The sequence below is a fragment of the Sinohyriopsis cumingii genome, chromosome 18, assembly GCF_028554795.1.
Source record: "Sinohyriopsis cumingii isolate HCF-2022 chromosome 18, ASM2855479v2, whole genome shotgun sequence".
NCBI lineage: Eukaryota > Metazoa > Mollusca > Bivalvia > Unionida > Unionidae > Sinohyriopsis > Sinohyriopsis cumingii.
Genome location: NC_142978.1, coordinates 40,890,346 through 40,902,478, shown reverse-complemented (window position 1 = coordinate 40,902,478; position 12,133 = coordinate 40,890,346). Strand labels below are relative to the sequence as shown.

The 12,133-nt window shown below is 33.3% G+C and overlaps 1 protein-coding gene across 5 annotated transcripts in view; it reads right to left on the bottom strand.

The window, feature by feature from the left end:
* LOC149776470 (CCR4-NOT transcription complex subunit 1-like) overlaps positions 1 to 12,133 on the bottom strand; it is a 95,513-nt gene that overhangs the window by 35,064 nt on the left and 48,316 nt on the right. For 2 of the 5 annotated variants that reach the window (XM_089940904.1, XM_089940903.1), the window contains exons 1-4: positions 11,260 to 11,565; positions 7,935 to 8,100; positions 6,977 to 7,090; positions 5,494 to 5,706 (exon numbers count right to left, since the gene is read on the bottom strand). The exons of 1 other annotated variant lie outside the window; for it this stretch is intronic. The gene's annotated coding sequence lies outside the window, so the exon portion shown is untranslated. Of the gene's footprint in view, positions 1 to 5,493; positions 6,470 to 6,976; positions 7,091 to 7,934; positions 8,101 to 11,259; positions 11,566 to 12,133 lie in introns of those variants that run through there. 2 more of the 5 variants (XM_089940906.1, XM_089940905.1) reach the window with 2 other exon arrangements.

Genomic DNA, 12,133 nt, shown 5'->3' with positions numbered 1-12,133 from the left:
CATAGTTAATGATACAAAGTTCTCTGGTAAGGCAATTTTAAAAATATATACCAGGGTACTTTGGTTATTCAAAGACAATGGGCCCAAGTAGAGCTGGGTACCATGAAAAATTTTGTCCTGTGGTATTTCCGAATGTACCATGATACTTACCATGGTATACCGCAATTATATCTCAGGATCAACAATTCACTGTTCTGAGCAAGTGGCTGTGACACTTTTTTGTTTAATTTCCATCTCTCAATAGCTGGGGAGTTTTTTTTATTTATAGAATTTTAATGTAGCTTTAACAGTTTTAGTCATATTGCTACAATGTCTACAGTGTAGCAGTTTTTCATGATGTTTAGCAGAGGCCTCATGTTGCAGACTTGTAGCATTACATCCCACCCAGTCACATTATTCTGACACCAGTCCTAAAACTAACCTCTTAATGCTAAGCACAAAGTGAGGCAGCTGCCAGTACCATTTTTTAAGTCTTTGTTATGACTTGACCAGGATTTGAACCTGTATCCTCCTGCACATAAGACAGATACTCTAACCACTCAGACAACCAGAGCAGTGTCAATAGGTGGGAAAATATCTTACTATAGCAAACATAATACCATATTATATCCATATTATTTGGAAAAATATTAATTATCTTGACAAAAAAAATATCTGAGTTCAAAAATATATCACAGCCATCCTCGCCTGAAATGGTCAGCAGATTTTGGTAGATGAATTTGCTTTGTGTATTTTCCTTGTTGTGTACTGTTGTTGTTGTTGTTATAGGCTTTAATGCCATATTTCAGCACAAGATAGGCTATACATGGCAGCCAGTATAAATGGTAGAGGAAGAACCCAGGAAAATCCCGGAAAGAACCACCGACCCATAAGAAGCTATTGGCAATCTTTCTCACATACCCACATTGGCCGAATTGGAGATTCTAAACATACGCAGACAGAGGTGAGATGGCAGTGATCTGTAATGGTGAGCGCTTTGGCCTTGTTGTGTAAGTTAATTTAAAAGCTGTAATTAAAGTGGGATGGTTAAGCTTACACTATAGCTGATCCTGTGAAAGATATGATACTGACATCAGTGAGCCTATTTATACAGATAGAAAGTGTTGATACTGACATCAGTGAGCCTGTTTATACAGATAGAAAGTGTTGATAGTGACATCAGTGAGCCTATTTATACAGATAGAAAGTGTTGATACTGACATCAGTGAGCCTATCTATACAGATAGAAAGTGCTGATACAAACATCAGTGAGCCTATTTATACTGATAGAAAGTGTTGATACTGAAGTATACAATATTCTAACCACACTATTAATAGAATTGGCTGTGAAATTTTGAGTGGGGTGCCATTACCCATGTAGATATTTATCAGAGAGGACCAGAAAACATAAAATGTACATGCTCAACTGTTTTGACTCTATGGTTTTAAACTAAGTGACTGAAAAGAGCGGACACCAACAACTTTTGTAAAATTCAACAAATGATTTATTTCCCAAGAATATTAAGTAAAAGTTTAAAAAGAACTTAAACAGTAATCCAAATTAAATCCGAAAGAGTCCTAAAAGATTTATCAAAAGTCCAAATCTATAATGTTTCACTGATCTCCAGTTGCATTCCAATTAAATTGCAATATTGAAAATGTTGATACGTCCATAGTCTTAAATTTGGTAATGTGCTAATGACCTGAAAAGTGATGATGTGCAAACAGTCTTTTGTTATATCACAATAAAATAATCCAAAAATGTTCTTGTCTGAATTCACTATTATTTAAAAAATAATGTTCCTGTCCAAGAATATCATAACTGAGCACTTTGTATTTCCAGTGAATAATATTAGCATAAAAAATTTCATCCAAATAAAATACTGAACAAGACCGATTCTGTCTCAGGTGTGAAATGCACAAATGAAAAGTTTCTCAAGTAAACAACATTATACAAAAACTAAGACACAAAAATAGAACCAGGATGAAGGTCAAAAGTTCGTTTCCAGACAATTCTAAGTTGTCTACAAGATAAAATAGGCAACTAAAGTTATAATAAATCAGGGCCTCCAATTGACTTTGCATTTGTTGCCAAATGTGAAAGAATGTTCAAAGTGGCGCTATTTTTTTTATTGACTGGTGAAAGTTACTGGCGACAAATTGTTTATAAGTAAATGATTAATGTTTCATTGATATAAGCAACTTGGGCCACTTAATACCTTAATTCAATTATCTGCGGCAGGCCTGGGAGGTTTTTTTGTTGTCGTCCTGAGCAGCATTATCCTAAGTAAGTTTTGTCATATCCCAATCAAGGGGCATTTTTCCTACCCCAAAAATATCATGATATACTGGTAATACTGTGCTTTAGTTTTCAACCAAATTTTATTTGAAAAACTTTTTAAAATGGAATTACAAACATGATTTGGGGGATTCAATAGAAAGGATAAGCTTATTAGCACTGTCTCCCCAACAAGAAAGATCTTGATGATGGTACAAATGGTTTTACAGAAAATATGCATACACTTACATAACAAGTACAACAATGAATACAAACTAAGCGCAGTTACAATGGTTGTGAATTTGGTCAAATAATTAAATCTTAGTCATCCCAATATACCTTTGCACAGCTACAAATATTTTTGTTTTCTGCAGTTAACTATTATTTCAAGAAATTTTTCAAATATTTAACAGATTTTGTCTCACCTTTGAAGTGTAGGCAAAACAAGGGATAAATTTTTTTAGACTACTCAAATACAGTATGGGGTAATTCAAATGATAAAAACATAAGAAAGCTGGCAAATCTTAAAAAAAGAGCATTTGGGCTAATATCAATCCTGAAAGAAAGCAAGGAAAATTTTGCTGGTAAGTTAAAAATATTACCTACTAAAGACTGAATCTGTTTGAGAAAAGCCAAATTAATGTACAGGATATCCAACAGTGCTCCTGAATATTTACAATCACTAATTCGGTATAGGCTACCTGGCAATACTCCCCACCTGCAATCCATGTCTACCAAACAGTATAAAATTCCCAAACCAAATAAGGAATTATTTGTAAAAAGTTTCCAATACTCTGAAACTTTTCTCTGGAATAATTTCCAGTTGAGATTAGAAATGCCCACTCTATCTCCTTCTTCCAAACCCAATATATCCAGTGGCTTCAGCGATGCAGCTAAAGTAAATAAATTCTTTTGTATGAGGGCCTCAAGGTAGATTAGTTCTTAGCTACATGGTTCCCACACTTTACTAAACATAAATTTCCAGGTCTTTTCCAGGTTTCTTCCAAGATGAAAATAATTTTTTCAAGGTTAACATATGACCATTTCTGAATGAAATTAAAGAACATTTTGGATTATAAAACATGCATTTTCAAAATCCGAAGATATTTATCTTTCAAGACTCTCCAAAACATACATGTCAGAAAAGAAGATCAGGTACAAAACCACAAAATGACTCACATGAAACAAATTTTACTATATACCTATAAATTGGCATTTAAAGCCATTTCAATGTACAGAATACAAATTCTAACTTTACTTTGCTGACCTGCATTATGTTGCTACATAGAAACAACATAATGAACATTAATTATTTTGTTTCCTTTCAAACCTTTAATTCGAAAGAATTCTAAAGCATTAATTATATGTGCATATTATACAAAGTAAATATTTCCTATCACAGTATGAAATAAACCAATAAATGCAAAGTATTAGAATCTTATCTTGTAACGAAAAATGTTTAACCCCGAATTTATGTGTGTCAATAAAATCTCAAACAAGATTTTTCTACCAACCTAAACTCATGAAGATGATTTGGTTAAAAATTTAAAGACATTTACAAAAGGGATGATTTAAATTTTAACAAAAGACCTTGAAAATTATATACTGTTGTATAAACAAGGACTGAATTTTCAGTAACATCAACTTGTCTTCTTGTAGTTCAATAAACCAGTCCCCAAACCTGTAATGATACACGGGCTCTTATCTTTTTTTAATATATAAGAAAAGGGACAACAATTTCCTATTTCTCCTGTGTTCCATGTAAGATATGAAACCAGTGCATCAAGCCACATGTCACTGTGTAATAGTTTAGCACCAAAGTTCAGCTCAAATATTCGAAATGTTTATAATCCGGGTTTCCTCTGAATATTCCAACCCCATTTTTCACATTTGGAAATTTAGGGTTTTCCCGGGTTCTTCCTCCACCATTAATACTGGCCGCCAGGTTTAGCCTATCGTGTGCTGAAAAATGGCGTTAAACCCTACAACAACAACAACAACATTTGAAAATGGCGGTTGTGAGATTCTGTGTGCGGCTAGCAATCATCATCTTTAGTACCAGCTCAAATTTCATCAACACATTAGTTTTATCGTCTTTCAGCAGATTAAAGATATAACAATTTTAATACTCGCTATTTCTGAGAAAATATTTTCATGCAGGTATAACATGAGTTCACAACGTTTAAGTTTGCTAGCCCATCCACTAAGTGGCTATGCTTTAACACCACCATGCTAGATTCGTTTTCATACCTTCCCTATAAAGTGATTATTATTATTATTGTTACTAGATCTTGATTTGAATGTGTGTGTAAAGTTTCATGGCAATTCTCCAAGTACTGTAAGATGAGTAATGTGTGTGATTAGGATTTTTAACTTAGCTTTAACAATTTTTTCAGTCATATCGCTATGATGTCTGCAGTGTGGCAGTTTATAGTGATGTTTAACACTGTGGCATCATGCAGCAGACACATAGCATGATGTCCCACCAAGTCACATTTACCTGACACCAGGCTGACCAGTCCTAACACTAACTTCTTAATGCTGAGCACTAAGTGAGGCAGCTGTTAGTACCATTTTTGCAAGTCTCTGGTATTACATGGCAGGGGTTCAAACACACGACCTCCCGCGTCTGAGGCGGATGCTCTAACGACTAGGCCACCGGAGCAGTGTTCACAAAATTGGTGCTAATGGATTGGAAGGACGATGGATGACAGACTATGACATAAGTTCTTCTGGTCTGTGACCAGCAGAGCTTAAAGACTCAGTATAATAAATCCATTGTATGTCAGGTCTCTAACACAGCGCTGACAAATATAGAAAAATCACGAGCTCACAAAAAGTAGACCACTGTACCCTACTTTTTCCAGTGTTGAATAGGGTCTTCTAAGATCAATAAACCCATAAAGTTTCATGACTCTGTACACAACAGTGTAAGAAAATTCAAGCGAAGTGCAAAAACTTAACGTTGATGCCAATATTCAAAAACTTATCTCTGTATCTTACTTAAGTTAATTTAGAGACAAAAACAGGATTAAAAAGGATTTAATAAAGGCAGTCACAAGCTATTTAATATATTAAGCTGAAATTTAGATGCACAAGAAATCCTTCATAAAGCTATATGCAAAGCCTTAAACACAGACTTTAATCTGTTGTATATCAATATATATCGATATATATATATACTAACAGTTAAAATACTGTTCAACCTAAAAATAGGTTTTTCAAGACTGACTCACCATAAGTGTGGTCACTAATGCACTTTTGAGGTGGTGGTGACTGATGTACACAAATTCCTGGCATGTGCACAAGTCCAAGGCTGCAGTCAGGCTCCACACCACATAATATACAGCTCCTCGCATTCTGTTTTCCTCTGGTTCTAAGGTCAAATCCTATTTGGCAATGTGATAATTGCTACGAACCCTCAAAACACAATTTAAAGAAATCTTCAGCTGAAAAATGAGATCAAAAGTCATAAAAAGTACTAAGCTAAATACGGGACATAACTTCATAAAAGTTGCCATGAACATTAAAATAAAAATTGGAATTTAATGTTATTATAATAAGCTATACACAAATTTTCAATCCATGAAGTCCTTTAAAAGTAAAAATGCGGATAATCAAGGGCAAAGTAAGAAACTGAAAAGGGTCCACAACTCCAAACATGATTTTCAGCCAAATAGTTTAGGAGTAGCAATGACAGCAAGTGATATTCACTGTAGACAAGCCATTGCACACAGAAAATGCTTAAAAAAAACATCTGAAATCAGCCTCAAGTCCGACTGGAAAATTTAGTTCAGGCCTAGTTATTGTGTGGAAACTATTTTTGTTTTACTTTCTGTCAAAGACTTTTTCTAAGGGTGGGGGGTAATAAAATGGACAAATGGCTTGCAGTGATACATATATCTATCATAGATATATCCCAACCCAATCCTCTCTTGGAAAACATGCCCAAGGGCACAAGTTTCATTTATGACCTATGTTTGACCTCACAATATAACTGTGCGCCATGTTTTGTGCCTTTCAACCAAATAGTTTAGAAGTAGCAATAATATTTAATTGCTAGAAAAATAAGTGATATTCACTGCATATAAGCCATTGAATAAGCTCTTCTGGCCTAAGTTTCTGATCTTTGACCAACTGAACTAAAAATTAAAATGAGTCATGTGCTGCATGAAAAAATTTAGCAGTCTAGGATTTTTTTGTGGATTTCATACATAGACATTTGCAAGGATTTCTTGTAAATTTCATACATAGGCATTCAGAAGGATTTCTTGTAGATTTCATATACAGGCATTCAGAAGGATTTCTTGTAGATTTCATATACAGGCATTCAGAAGGATTTTTTGTAGATTTCATAAGCAGACATTCAGAAAGAATGATTCTAGATTTCATATATGGGCTTTCATATTTACAAGGAAATGGCAATCATCACAAGTTGGAAATGAAAGTGTGAATGATGGATAGATAAACAAATGGTCATAAACATTATTGAATATTGAAAGATAAGAATTGTAAACATCAAAAGACTTATCTGTACTGCTAGTCTAATGTAGCAAGGTTAGTTGATGGGTTGGCTGTTTGAATAATTACATCAGTTGGTAAGTTCATGGGTTCAATGGATTTCCTTCTTTATTTTCATTAAATCTTTCATCTTTAATTATCTACATAACCTCTTAGATATTACATCTATAATATATATGAGCCAAAACATTAACGTACCCAACTTTGTAGCTTTTCATTCATTAAGAGCCAGATTAAGTTAAAAATCATCTTAAAGGCTGATCTCATGTTGTAGAAATGAAGCAGTTTCTTGCCCCGGCCTGGTGCTGCTTTCTGCATCATATATATATATATATATATATATATATATATATATATATATATATATATATATATATATATATATATATATATAATATGGAATAGTAAACATGAAACTGCCATTTAACATTTTATGAAAAATTCCCCATAAAGTTAATCTTTATAAAGAAGAAAACAAAAAGGAATTTAAATCAGCAAGATATTTCTTTGTCTAAAATACAGAGAAATTCAATTAAGCTCTCTTTAAGCCACTGAATGAAAGGTATTAATTTCTTAAGCATACAAACAGTAATCACAATCAAAGATACCATTACAATATATCAAAATGAATAGATTACATGTTGAAACAGATGTAGTTATTCCATGTACCATATCTAATGGCTGGAGCATTAAGTTGTAAACATCTCTGTTGATTTCTTTCTCTTTTCAAGTACAATGAATTGTGAAAATTTAATCTTGTGACCTTGAAATGTTGTCCTTTCTAAACACTGTCTTTTACATGGAAGTTTGCAAGCAAAACTAATAAATATTGTAATTTATGAGCAGTTGTCTTCAATATATAGATGAATGAGTGTTACAGTTTAAATGTAAAATGTAATTATCATGAGATTTTATTCAACAACCTGCCTTCAAGGAATGTTGCAGAAAGCAAAACATTTCATTCGGAAATATCCTGCTTCATACATTGTCTGTTTTATGCAGCCAATATGGGTTGCTTCTTTTAGCTTCATCGTTAGAATATACCAATAAATTTTAATCTGAATTTAAACACGAGTGAACTAATCTGATCTCCAGTCCCACTAACATTAATCAGAACATCTCTACCTTTTCTAGCAAGATGAAAAAGAAATCTGACCTAATTTGTCACCATTCACTGACATCTATAGTTCAGAGCTACTTCGTTCCCATTGCAAACAGCATGCAGGAGGTGTGAGAACCAGGGTCATATTGTCCATAGTGGTGCCACCAAAATATGATCTGCTTCATCTTGCGCCAATTTTCACAGCACTGTTCCCAACAGACTGAAAGATGGAAAGCAATCATGACAACTGTAATTCCATTTTAAAGATAAAACATCAAATTATATGGCTTTTGGGTCAGGTCTGTATGAAACATAACGTGGAAGTTGGTGATTTAGCCAAGAAGCAAAATAAATCCACATCTATATGCCCATACACATTAATGATAGCATTAAAGACAATAGAACTTAACTTCCATTCAGAATCCTCATTTATGTATCTATACAATCTATCTGCATCAAATTTAGTCTTCCCAGCAAATAAGAAGCACTTAACCAGATACTCCACAGCCAGATATCACACAATAATGTATGCAAATCAGAAATACAGCCCATTTTGTTCACGTATGAAACTTCAACAGAGTTATTCATGTACATGCGCCTGAGTGTTGTTTACCTCAGAACAAAGATTGTAATGTTATAAAAAAAAGGTTTCAGTTCCAAGAACTTAATATAATTTCCTCTTGATCCCAATGACCATCTGTTTCAGCTTTGGTTGTATGATTTACCCCCACCCCCACCCCCCAAAATACCAGTCACTGGTCAGACGTTGAGTCTTGGTTTTAAAAATGGAGTACACATTAGATATCCACAAAGATATATATACACTGTCTGGTCTCTGCCGAACGTGAGAATTAAGCATCAAAATCACCTTTATGTATCTTTAAGTGTTTATCTTTCTCATGTTCTAGATCTTTATAATATAAAGCTTGCATACTCTACACCTCGTTTGCTAGAAACAAGCTTTCCCACAAGTTGAGCCAATACAGAAATAGTTATGTTTCATTTCTGCAGTATGTCACAACAGATTGCGATGAGACTGCTTCATCTCAAGGTAGTCTGACAGTTACTGTGTATAGTCCAGCAAGAATCCCACAAAATTTATTTTCTGAGTTGGTTCAAACACAATTTTTTTCCTGGTTGAATAGTTAATCCGTTATGTATTCAGGCTTGAATAAACAGTAACACAAGAAAGAGTGAAAACAACAAGCTTTGATAATTTAAACAAATAAATTATTTCCCTGGAAAAATGCTGTAAAAATGAGAGAAAAAATTAGGAACTTTCGGTTTTAAGAATCAAATCCAAAAATAAGCCAAGAATAATCCATGTATCAAATTTTGGAAGTCCTTATAATGAAATGTTCTAATGAATTCAAGTTTGAGTCCCAATGAAAAATCCAAGATGGAAGGCGATGACATATACTGAAGTCTTTGTGGTGTTGTAAGGCCTACAATTCTGCGTTATTCACAAACAAAAATCCGGAGTTTGAATTAGTTAAATATCTTTGTCCAAGAATTCTGTTAGAGCAATCATATATTTCCAGGAAAAAGAATTATCCTTAAGAATCAAAATAATTCGAATAAAAATTTAATTGTAACTCCAACTGAAACAACAGACACTTTCCAGTGTAAAGTAAAATCCCTGACAGAAAAATCTCTATAAACAACGATTACACAATAACTCTAGAGGGTAAACTTTCCAGAACCTTCAAGAAGTATTTACGTATAAAAGCACGTAGTCCCAGTATGACCTTACAATAACCAATCATTTTACTCTAATAATAGGATAAAAATAAAAAGTTGTTTACTTGGTCTCAGTGATTTCTGAAATCAAGGTCGGGAGCTAGGTCACCTTAAGATGTTTACAACTGAAAAGTCAAGGTCAAACTATTTTCTTAATAAATCTATAAAATTTGCAATTTTTCAAATTTTCTATGTACAGTGTAGGATAATTTTTATTTTGTTTGCAAATTATTCAACGAATTTTGTAATAGACATTCATGTGAAATAATGCGTCGGTATCTTTTGGACTGGCTATATGTTACAGTTTTTACATGACATGGAATGACATGAAGAATATTCCAAATATTGGTGGATATTAGTTTCCTTGATATGAATATTTGTAGAGATAGTGTTATCAATATTTTTTTAATTATATTTACATCTAACAATGAAACATGCGTACTAGATGCAGTATAAGTAAATTTAATCGTCAGGTGAAAATGATTTAGGCGATCAATACATTTTTTCAGCTCTTCAGTTGAATGCTTCCAGATCATAAATATGTCGTCTAAAATCTGAACCAAAGAGATGGATTACATTTTTTGTTTTGAAGAAAATCCTTGTCTAATTTACCCATGAAAGGAAAGAGTATGAGGGAGCCATCTTAATACCCATTTACATACCCATTATTTGTATGTAATTCGTATTATTAAATTGAAAATAACTATTTTACAAATATCTTCACTAGAAAGTGTGCTATTATTAGGATTGTTATCAAGAAAATATTTACACGCTTCAATACCATCTGCATGCAGAATGTTGGTATAGTGATATTATATCTAATGATACCAGGATTGAAATATCAGATAGCTGTGGAACAGACTTCAACTTTTTAATGAAAGTAGTTGTATTTTTAATGTATGAAGAAAGTGATTTCATTAAAGGTTGTAAAACACTATCAATAAATTTGGATAGGTTTTCAGTATATGAATTACAACCTGGAAAATTTAAAGGTAAATTATGGTCAGGATTTTTATGAGTTTTGGGTAATATGTAGAATGGAGGTGTACGTATGTTAAGAGGGAAAGTATCAAATTCCTCATATACGGAATTATTTTTAGCGATCTCATTAACACATGTTGAAGTTTTGTTATTCAATTTCTATTGACGAGAGCTCGTTAATATGTTTGTAGTATTTTTCATCTTTAATTTACGTTCACCTTCTTTAACATAATCACCTTGATTCATAATAATTATAGTTTTGACTTATCATCCTTTTTAATCACTAGATAATGTTGTCATTCATTAGATTATATAAAGACTTAATTTCGTCCTTAGAGATGTTACTATGATATTGCTTTTTATGACTACCAGTTAATGTCTCTTTTGTGAACGAGTATATATAAAAATATAAATATGAATCACGTAAAAGATGATTTAATTCTTTTATAAAAAGGTTATCTGGGTGACAAGGTTTTGGGGTGACTTCTGCAACCAATTGGGGAGACTTCTCCAACCACTCTGGGGCGACATCTCCAGATACGTTGGGGCGAGTTCATGGGGCGAGTTCTCTGAATATGATGCCGTATGCTGAATTCGACAGCAATATAGTATCCCTATTTCTATGGTAATATTATAGTGTGTTTCAAATTTTCATTACGTTTTAGGTTCGTAGTATGTCCAGGTTTGTGGTGGTAAGAAATGGATTTCATATCGCTATTTTGAAGACGGAACGGATCAAAAACAAAAAAAGTGGCCGTCACTGGTCCGACGCCAGTATATCTCCTGCAACACGACATCTCAAATTGACACATTATGTCCAATAAACGTAATTGTGCCCATTCCTGCTTTTATTCATAAGAATCTGTATATTCTTTTTTAATCTACTGTGCTGATTATTAAAACTTTCTGAGAAGCTTAATTTCGTCTTCAACATACATCCCTCAATGGACGCCTTTTTTTTCAAATTCTATGATCAACAGTTTGATCATGCAGACGCTTAACATCAAACAAATATGTGCAGTTTAAAGAGTCTAAGGTACTGCTGTAACGTTCGTCGGTTCCCTGACTAAGTCCACTATTTCTTAAGATGAAACCCAGATAATAATAATAATAATGAGGACTTTGTATAGCGCCTTCCTTTTAGAAGTTCTAAGCGCTTTACAACATTAGACAACACCAATAAGATAAAAAAAAAACATACAATGATATGATTACAAAAACAAACACCATGAAATTAGAAAAACATTAAAAAATATGCTGAGAATATTTAAGGTAAGAAACATTGTTAGGTCTTTAAGTTTGTTCTTGCAGTCGAAATAAGTGAATTTTGAGAGCCCTCTTGAATGTGATCACTGGTCTTTGTGTCTAAGTTCAGTGGGCAATTCAACGTTGCTGGGCCTTGGTATGCAAAGAACGCTGTCCATATGACTTTGTTTTCATAGTGGGAATAATAAGTATACGATTGTCAAAAGACAAGCGTAAGTATCTTGCTGCTGTGTACACATGGGTGAGGTCGGATAGGTATGTTCGAC